This window comes from Mus caroli, chromosome 7 (assembly GCF_900094665.2).
Source record: "Mus caroli chromosome 7, CAROLI_EIJ_v1.1, whole genome shotgun sequence".
NCBI lineage: Eukaryota > Metazoa > Chordata > Mammalia > Rodentia > Muridae > Mus > Mus caroli.
Window position 1 is genome coordinate 95,639,779 of NC_034576.1, and position 10,983 is coordinate 95,650,761.

At 41.8% G+C, this 10,983-nt stretch overlaps 1 pseudogene; it reads left to right on the forward strand.

Annotated features, from left to right (window-relative positions):
• Window positions 1-9,455: 9,455 nt before the first annotated feature.
• Window positions 9,456-10,164, forward strand: LOC110297984 (annotated as a pseudogene).
• The last annotated feature ends 819 nt before the right edge of the window (window positions 10,165-10,983 follow it).

Genomic DNA, 10,983 nt, shown 5'->3' on the forward strand with positions numbered 1-10,983 from the left:
GGCCGTTGGAAACACCAGGCGGGATTGGCTGGCCCGCGCGTGTCACAGGCCCCGCCCCCGGCCCTTCCGCAATACGTCCAAGCGCCGCCTTCTTCCTCGGCCGAGTCTCGGCTTTCGCAACACCTCCGGCTCGGAGACGCGGTGCAAAGGACGGTCGGCTCTCATTGGCCAATTCGTAAGGGACTGTTCGGTCATTTGTTACCATAACAACCCATCCAGGGAAGCCAGTAGAGGACGGAGGCTCCCTAGGACCGGCCCAACCAGTTTATGAAAGCTGCACCAGGCCCCTTCTGTCCCTCCTTTGCACTCCTCCAACCACTGGGCGACTCCATCAATCATCCTCCTCCCGCCTGCCTCCTGGGTGCGGGCGGGGGTTGGCTTGAGCTGGAAGAGCGAAAGCCTCCAGTCAAGACCAGTCGCCCGGTCTCAGGTACTCCCGGGAGCCTGGGCGGGGCTCGCTGGGCCAGCTGTCCCTCAGGCATTAAGGCGGAGACGCCTGCCCTACCCGGAACCCAGACTGGAGTAACTCCTGCTACCTGCCACACTCATAAAAGCACCTAGACAGGCTTGCAGGAGTTGAGTCCCCAGGAAAATGCTTTTATTAAGAGGTGCTATGTGAAAAAGCTTTCCCAGAGGAGTTGGAAATCTTTTGAAAAAGTCACATTTCTGGAAGGGTATTCACAATAACCTAATAACACTCGCCTCTTCAATCTGCTACACTTCCAAATGGCCTTAGAATAAATACAGTATCTGAACCATACTTGATGGCTCAGGCCTTGAACCTCAGCCCTCAGGAGGCAGAAGAAGGTGGATCTCTTGGAGTTCGAAGCCAGTCAAGTCTAAATGTCAAGTTCCAGTCCAGTCAGGGCTACTTAACGAGTCCCTAGCTCAAAAAAACATATAACATTTAATCCCAGCACTAAAGAGGCAGAACGGAGATCTCTGATTTCAAGGACAGCATTATCAACAGAGTGAGTTCCAGGATAGCCAAGGCTACACAGAGAGACCTTGTCTTTAAAAAACAAAAATACATCTGAGACATATGGAAAAATACCTTAGGTTTCTATAATCTGGTTTTTAAGATACACAAAGCAAATAGTTTATTTTGTCAGAGCCTTAGTGAACTATGAGGCACAGTGGAGGGATAGTTCGCACACACACATATACACACACACATAAACTGATGACATGTCCACTCCATGCTATGGTTAAAGGGAAGGTTTTTATTGTAGATATAGAGAAAGACCATGGCATCTGGAGAATCCAGAGCAGAGAAAAGATAAACCAAACAGGACCAGCAGACCATGGCCACGGATGTCTTTGAGAGAAGGGAGAATAGCAGCAGATAGACGACAAAGATGGTAAGAGAAGGAAAAGCAGAGCAGAGAAAGAGAAAAAAAAAAAACAGAAAGAATAGCAGGGTTATAAAGAATGAGGAGCCAGCAGAATGGAAGCCTGTGGGCTGGAGGGAGGTTAGGGTACCTGAGGAGGAGAGAAGGGCTAAGATGCTAGCATGCCCTTTGAAGACTGTAACAGGTATTTGTGGTACCAGGGAGCCTGAATGCCAGCATGCATGCACTTTGATATACTGATAGGCACCACAGTAACCAAATGTCTCATTTGGACAGAGGGGAATTGGTTTCACAAGTTCCTGAGGAATGCTGACTTTTATATAACTGCCAGAAATCCTCCTACAATCCAGACTGAACATTTCTGGATATTTAAACTGCCTTTTGGAGTTTGAGGAGTTAGGGTTTCCTTTGAATGTGAAAATTTGGGGATGGGATGGTTTGGTTTGGTTTGGTTTGAGAAAGTGTCTCACTGTGTCCCTGGCTAACCTGGAACTCTCTGGTAGAGTAAGCTAGCCTCAAACTCACAGCGTTTTGCCTGCCTCTGCTGGGATTAAAGGCTTGTAACACAGTGCCCAGTACTACTTTTAGATTTTATTTTTTAAAAAATAATTCCTCAGTTTGGTAGATATATTCATATTCTCTCTCTTGTCCTCATTCTCTTTCCCTCTCCCTCTCTCCCTTGCCTACCTCCTCCCTCCCTCCTCTCTATCTCTTCAATGCTGGACATCAAATCCAGGGTGGCATACATCCAGGCAAGTATATTACTGCCAAGCTACATCTTTAATAAGTCCATATTATATTTTTTAAATATTCTTAGGTTATCTCCTTTGCAAAAATCTAAAGTACAATTTAAGTTTCATGAGTTAACAAAAGACATATTAAAATATATACAAAGACATATTAAAATATATTTGTGTGCTTATGTATTAGTATTGGTTTCTCAAATGGCTATTGTGGCTTATGCTGGGTTTTAGGTTTTGTTTCGTTGTCTTTGTCAAATGAAAAAAATTTAACATGATCTGGTTACTGCTGTATGACAAAACTTTTCTTAAGAAGGCTCTCTCACACACACCTACTCACCCCAGATAGGGAGCCCACAGCAGACCAAAGTACTGATACCACCCCAACAACTTGGTAAACCAATGAGATTTATCGGGTTACTTACAGGAGCGGAAATGACTCTAAGACAGCTACATCACCAAAGCCCACTCCCGCATGGGTGACAGCTCACAAAACCTGGGAACTTGAAGCACACTTCCCAGCCTGTAGCAGTTCTGCAGGTTGGAGAGTGTCCTTTCCAGATGCCTCAGTTGGTCTAAACCTCTTCCAGGCAGCGGGCCTGGTTTCTGTTTCTTCCAGGCAGCTGGTATGGGTTTAGGGTCTTCTTTGCAGCTTGTCTCCTCTGAAAATCCGTTGCTTTTACTTACTCTGGCAGGGAAGGACTTAGTGAATCCACTCAATTTCAGGGACTTCCTGAAGCTGTTTTAAGTTGCTTACCTTCCTATTTAAAAAGCTTCCCTGCAATGGAATGTTTCACTATTGGAAGAAATCATTAGATAACAGTTACATAAACAATTTATCTATGTGTCTATGTATCTATTTTTCTGAAAATTAGGTGAATTAGTTTTAAGCTAGTGAGTTCTAAAATTCAGGGGCTGGTGAGATGACTCAGTGGTTAACAGAACTGGATACCCTTCCAAAGAGCCAGAATGCAATTACCAACACCCACAAAACAGTATACACCAACAAGGCAGCACACAAGCTCTGGAGGATCTGATGTTTTCTCTGGCTTCTGAGGGCACCAAGGTGCCATGATGTGCATAAATACATGCAGACAAAATACCCATACATATATTTTTAAAAGTGAGATTTGACCTTTCATTTGTTTCGAAGGTTGAAATTATTATGAGTCACAGTAAAGCATCTTAGTTGTCACTCTATTTTCTAGTAGGGAATGATGAGAGGCTGGGTTCACTCACCCTCTTCGAGGACTAGCCTCTCAAGAGTAAATAGCCTAGGCCAAGGTAAGAATAAAGCCAATTAGGTAAATGAATTAAACAGATGCATGGATATGGATGGAGAATTCTTAACTCAAGACAATCAAAACACCGAATTAGGTCAAAATAATTTCACTTGGTCCCTATAGCACAACTTCCTCACTAAACATTGATTTCTCTCAGATTGCTTTCTAGTGAATTAAAAGAAAAGGACAATTTTCACCTTATAAAGTGTTAAAAAGATGGGATGAAATGATGTGTTTGAACCCATGACTCTGGTTTCAACAAGGCAAAACAGACTGGCCCATGGTTAGCATGCTACTAAACTTGCCTGGTTTTCAAGTTCTAACTCAAAAAGCCTTAGGATTGTTGTTGTTGTTGCTGCTGCTGCTGCTGTTGTTGTTTGAGACAGAGTTTCTCTGTAGCCCAGGCTGTCCTGAAATTTGCCCTGTAGAACAGGCTGACCTGAAACTCAGACATCGAACTGTTTCTGCCTCCCAATTGCTGGGATTAAAGGTGTGAGCTGTCACTTTCTCCAATCTATGTCTTCTTTGGATACCAGTTGAAGCACTAAGCATGCTTTCCCAAACACTGAAGGTCAGCTCCCTGTTCTCCATAAAGGCCAACCCATTACCATGTTGTGCAGCTGCTTGAAGACTTCTATTGCTGGATCTGCCTGCTTTCTTTCAAAGGTAGGACTATCTACCTCTCCTCTCCATCTCCCTCCTCTCAGCAGCTGCCAGGATTTATATCGTATTTTCCTGTGGTATTCCCTTCACACCTCAATAAAATGGTCCTCAAGCTTACAAAAAAAAAAAAAAAGATTAATTCAAGCTCATGAGATATAAAGTGCATCGAAGCTTATTCATTCAATATGAATGAAAATAAAAAATATACTGGAAGGGAGTGTGTGCAAGCCGTGGGGAGATTTGGAAGTGCCTAGCTATTGAGCTAGTTAAGGCACATTAAAATATAAAGGTTGTGTGTGCATGTCTTTCATTCATTCATGAATCCAGAGCTCTTGGGTGGGTGCACCCACTGAGGGCAAAGAGCAGACAATAAATATTTTCCGCACACAGGTAACTGTCAGATGGCAAAGGACAACTTCAATGCTGTGAGTATCTGATTGAATAGCAGTTCTCAATCCCTTCAGTTTCAGGACAGTGTACTCTCTTAAATGTTAAGAATTCTCATTTGTGGTGGCTGCGCACAGCTTTAACTGCAGCACTCAGGAGACAGAGATGGGCTGATCTCTGTGAACTCAAGTCCAACCTTGTCTACAAAACAAGTTCCAAGACAACCAGGACTACACAGTGAAACCTTGTCTTAAAAAAAGAAATAGGGCTGGAGAGATGGCTCAGTGGTTAAGAGCACCGGCTGCTCTTCCGAAGGTCATGAGTTCAAATCCCAGCAACCACATGGTGACTCACAACCATCCTTAATGAGATCTGACGCCCTCTTCTGGTGCATCTGAAGACAGCTACAGTGTACTTAGACATAATAATAAATAAATCTTAAAAAAAATAGCTTTAGTTTATGTGGACTACATATAATTTGTTAATCTATCATTTTGAAAATGATAAATCAGAAAATATTTGTTTATTTAAAATAACAGGGCTGGAGAGATGGCTCAGCAGTTAAAAGTACTTGTTGCTCTTACAAAGGGCGTGGGTGTGGTCCCTAGCATCCATATGCTGACTTACAGCCACCCATGACTCAAGTTTCAAGAGACCCAACTCTCCCTTCTGACTTCCATGGGCACCAGACATACGTGTCAGTAAAACACTCACATATGTAAAATAAAATAAATCTTTAAAAATTTAAATAATAAATATTTAGAACATTATTATAAATAATGCTGATTTTAAAAAGTATGCTGAGCCCAGCATTTGGGAGGCAGAGGTAGGAAGAACTGTGTGCGTTGGAGCGAGCCTGGGAAGCAAAGTAAGATCCTATCTCAAAAACAGAACACAAAAATTCAATCATTATGTGTCTAAAAGAAAAGGCCAATGAGAGAAAACTCAGAGTTTTTGTTTGCTCTTTTCCCCAGTTATGGGGGAGAACAATGCTTCTCAGTGTAGCCCTGGCTATCCTAAACTCACTCTGGAACTGGCCTCAAACACAGAGAACCACCTGCCTTTGGCTCCCCAGTGCTGGCTGGGATTGGGGGCATACACCACCACTGCCTGGCAGGTTTTGATTCATTGCAAATCTCTTCGATGTCTGACTTAATAAAAGACAGATGAGTTCTGCTATCCACTTCTGTTTGCTGAGTTCTTGTATCCACTTCTGTTTTTACCATGCTGCAGTTAACAGTGGCTTCTGAAAAACTCCACTGCATACCAGTGAAACAGAAAATAACTTCTTAGAGTTGTCACAATTATAATTCTGACTTATAGGTCTCCCGTTATTCTCAAAACATTGTGTTTTGAATGCTGTGTCTTTAAAAAAAAAAAAAAGATTTAAGAGACTCTTTGTGTGCTCTTCTTAAAGAATCTCTAAGATTTATCACTAAGCAAAAATAAGTCATAGACCTCTGCATATTTCAGCCCTAGAATCATTTATTTATTTATTTTTTAATCAAGGAGGAACGCTGGTGGTGGTGGTGGCAGCAAAGGCCTTTAATCCCAGCATTCCAGAGACAGACAGATAAGATCATAACCAGCCTGATCTACAAAGTGAGTTCCAGGACAGCTGGAACTCACACAGAGAAACCATGCCTCAAAAACAAAAAACAAACAACAAACAACAACAACAACAGCAAAATCAAAGGAGGAGTTGGGCATGGCAGCACATGCCTTCAATTCCAGCACTCAGGAGGCAAAAGCAGGTAGATCTCTGTAAGTTTGAGACCTGCCTGGTCTACATAGAGAGTTCGAGGACAGCTAGGGCTATGTAGAGAAAACCTGTCTCAAAAAAAAAAAATTCAAAAACAAAAAGAAACAAACAAACAAATACCCCCCAAAATTGGTAAATATGACTCTTTTGCATGTACTTGAAACATTATTGTAAGAGTATATTAAAAGAAAAAGCAAAAACTAGAAACTGGAATGGGAATGATGGCCTCACTGTTAAGAGCACTGAGTACCCTCCAGAAGACCAGAATTTGATCCTTAGCACCCACATGTTTGCTCACATCCACCTGGAACTCCAGCCCCAAGGAATCCAACAGCCTCTCTGGACCTTTGAGGATACCAGGAACACACATTGTGCACAGATACATATGCAGGTAGAGTACCAAAAACACAAACTAATCAGAAAAATTAAGAAAATTAAAAAACAAAAAGTTAGTAACAATTACCCTAGATCAGGCAGTGAGAAGAAAATACTGTTACATCTTTCCTTGTTTTTGTTTGCCTTTGAACAGTCTACCTTATAAAAGAATTAACTGATTTAAAAAAAAAACACTCATGAGGTCACAAACATACACATATATACACACACATGTACACATGTACACATATATGTACACACATACACAAATATATGCACACACAGAGGTCTTGTAGCTGTTCAATAAAAATCAGATATGTCCTTTCTATACTGAAATAAAAATCACTATTTTAAAAGCCATTTTAGCCATCAGAAAAGTGTAAGACAGATGAACATGTTTTATTAAACTCAGGGTTAAATACATAAAATGTAAATTTCCTTTTGATTGAATCACTTTAAATATTTCTATTAGAATGATGATAATTGTGGAGCTAATCAAACATGAATCTTAGAACATGTCCCAATTCAATTAGGCAGTAGAGAGGCAAGGGACTCCACCAATCAGCAGAAGAATTACAGAATTCAGAGTCAAAGCAGCACAAACTTTTTAAAGAAAAAGTTTAATCTTAGCCACTGGCTTAAAACCGGTTTTGCTGCTTATCAGTAAACTTCAGACTCTCAGAGTTTTAAACCAACATCATTCCTTCTCCTCTGGGTCTGTGGGTTGCGGTGGCTCTGCTGGGTTGGACTAGAATCAGATAGGCTTGATTCCAGGCTCCTGATTAGGTTCAAATGTACTCCACAAATTTCCTCATTCTCCTTGGACCAGTGGCTACTTGGAACATGTTTTTCTCATGAAGGGTCATAGAAGTTCAAAACATGAAGCAGAAACATGAGATGCCCCTCTAGATCTTGACCTGACATGTTTATCATTTTGGTCCCCGTATCTTCGACCTAAACAGGTTACAAAGCCAAACATGTATTTATTTGGGAGGATGGGGGTGGGTGCTTCTGCCTCCTCCAACTAGGAGATTATATGATAAAGACAAGATTCAAAATTTTACTACAAAAAGGTCATGAAGCACTTGTGATTCAGTCTACAGCATCTTTCAAAAGCTAAATAGTCTCTAACAGAATGATACCCCTGGGTATCTGCATCCCACAAAAATAAACCCTTGTCCATAAATATTCTGCTGAAGGGGATGGGAGTGGGAATAACTGTGGTCTCCTGAGATTGGTAAAAATAGAAATAATGTTACAAATAAGCCCCATATTGGATGAACATGTATATATTTGGCCTTTTAAGTAGTTTTTAAAGGAGAAAGCACAAGACAGTAGTAGCAACTTGTCCTGACTCCAGGCTGCATCACCTTGTTAAGTGTGATGCCCAAGGTGCCTTTCCCAGAATGTGTCCAGTTATCATGGGACATGGAAAGATCCCCTAGCAGGTTTGGTTTTGGTTTTCTCGGTGCTAGGCTGGAACTCAGGGCCTCCTACTTGCTAGCAATTGCTCTCTCAACTGAGCTGCATCTCCAGCCCCAACCAGAAGGATTTTTGCTGCAGTAGAACATAATACTAAAGGTTAGGCACACGGTAAAGCTAGCATCTTAGGCACCTAGCCCTCAGCATGATAGAAGAGACTTTGATTATACACAGACAATATCCTTGTTTTGTTTTTTGTTTTTTGGTTTTTTTTTTTTTTTTTTTTTTTTTTTTTTTTTTTTTTTTTTTGGTTTTTTCGAGACAGGGTTTCTCTATGTAGCCCTGTCTGTCCTGGAACTCACTTTGTAGACCAGGCTGGCCTCGAACTCAGAAATCCGCCTGCCTCTACCTCCCGAGGGCTGGGATTAAAGGCGTGCGCCACCACGCCAGGCTGACAATATCCTTAAAGACAATTGAAACCACAGACAAAATTAAGGTAAAGATTCCCCTGTCTTTGACAATTTAAATTCACTTATTGAATTAAATGAGTTCCATCACAGGACAGGGCATGTGGGGCTGGTAGTTGCCAGTTTCAATAGCTGTTTAAAACAGACCTAGAAGTCATCAGTTAAATATTAAAAGGCATGATGAAGGACTGGAGAGATGACTCCGTAGTTAAGAGCACTGGCTCTTAACCAAAGGATCCAAGTTTTGTTCCTAGTACCCATGTCAGGCAGCTCACAACTACCTGTAACTGAAGCTAGAGGGGGTCCAAAGTCCTCTTCTGCCCTCTTTCAGGACCCACACACAGTGTGCATATATACTCAGTACATATACTTTTTTTGTTTGTTTTTTGTTATTGTTGTTGGGTTGTTTTTTTTGTTTGTTTGTTTTTTTCCAAGACAGGGTTTCTCTGTATAGCCCTGGTCAGAAATCCACCTGCCTCTGCCTCCCGAGTGCTCGGATTAAAGGTGTGTGCCACCACCGCCCGGCTCACATACATTTTTAAAAACATGAACCTTAAAAAAAAAACGGGCTGGAGAGATGGCTTAGCGGTTAAGAGCACCGACTGCTCTTCCAAAGGTCCTGAGTTCAAATCCCAGCAATCACATGGTGGCTCACAACCATCCTAACAAGATCTGACTCCCTCTTCTGGAGTGTCTGAAGACAGCTACAGTGTACTTACATATAATAAATAAATAAGTCTTGAAAAAAAAAAAAGACAAATAAGGAGGCCATGTGACCCAAAATCAGAAGGAAAAAGATCAGTAATAGTAGATGCACCAGTGGGAAGTTAAATTAACACACAAGGACATTAAAAAGCCAACACAATCTAAGAAAAGATGAGCAAATAAATGGAAAGATAAAGAATTTCAACCGAGACATGTATCTGGAAGGAAAGAAGAAAGGAGAGAGGAAGGGAGGAAGAGAGTTTAACAAAAGTTAAAAAGGTAACTCAGGACCTAGAGAGATGGCTCCACCCACTGTTAAGAGCAAAAATGGCAAAAAGCAAACATTCCCATGGTTTGTCATGGATATTGGCAGAACCTCAGTTAAGCTGGTTGACTTTGAACCAAAGCATATCAGGGCAAAAGAGGAAGAAGTGGAGAACCTGAAGGCATCAGGAAGTATTTGATTTCTAATACTGCTTACAGCAAATTCAGGACCCAAGCCATCCACCTGGCAGCCACAAAGGGAATCTGCATGTCATGGAGGGCATCGACCAGAACTTCTCCAGTCCCTACACCATCTCCCATTCCATGAGAGGTGGGGCTTTCACATTTGAGGAGAACTTCAGAATGACTGCAAATCTGAGGCTGTACACACTGGATGAACTGGACTGTTTGATTCAGAGTCTGCTTTCGTTGCCTCGGATGGCTTAAGCAGCAAGCCATGGTACTATTTTAAAAACCCCATGAGTCCTGAATTATCTTTAAAAAAAGAGAAGTTGTATTGTCTGGTTAGTCCATGCCCTCTGTTGCTTCTTAATATAGATAGGCTTCAGAATCATGCTCTAGGCTCCAAGTGTACTCCAAGGATAACTACAGACTAGTTACAGGGACCAGTCTTGGACTGGGCCATTCCTAGGCCTGTGTGGCAGACCAACTTTTTATGAAATTGCTGAGGAAATTCTAGAAATGGCAGCTATGCTGCAGACATTTGGTCCAAAGGACAGCTGAAAGCTCTGGGTTTTGGAACACATTGGTTACCTTGGAGGTCCCTGTTGGAAATGTTCAAAATGATTGATGAGCAGTAGAGGGAACAGCCCCCTGTGAGGACAGAACTGAGAGCACTGTCAGAGAAGGAGACATCTCTTTAAGCCTCTATGGTGGATGAACCTGCCATCTATATAATTTAACTTCATCTCATAATTAGTCTAGAAGATTTTTATCCTTACCTCTGTTTTTTGGTTTTTTTTTTTTTTTCATGACATTTCATTTCCTGGTAGTTTCAAAAGAAACTGAATCTGGCATGTTGCACTGTGAACATACTGTTTAATCTTTTTTTAATACCTTCTTTTTTAATGTCTTACCACAAAAAGGTCCTTCACCCGTTTCTGTCCCTCGATGGTCTCCTATGTGCTTTCCTTACTGTGACTGCTAGTGTCAATCAAAGGGCTGACCAACTCAACACAAAATTAAGCACATAAGCAGGGCGTGGTAGTGCATGCCTTTAATCATAGCACTTGGGAGGCAGAGGCAGAGGCAGAGGCAGAGACAGAGGCAAGGGGCAGAGGGGGGCAGAGGGGCAGAGGGGCAGAGGGGGGCAGAGGGGCAGAGGCAGAGGCATTTCTGAGTTCAAGGCCAGACTGGTCTACATCGTGAGTTCTAGGACAGCCAGGGCTACACAGAGAAACCCTGTCTCGAAAAAAAAAAAATTAACAAATAATCTAAAATTTTGTTTTTTTTTTTAATATTTTTATTACATATTTTCCTCAATTACATTTCCAATACTATCCCAAAAGTCCCCCATAGCGCCCCCCACTTCCCTACCCACCC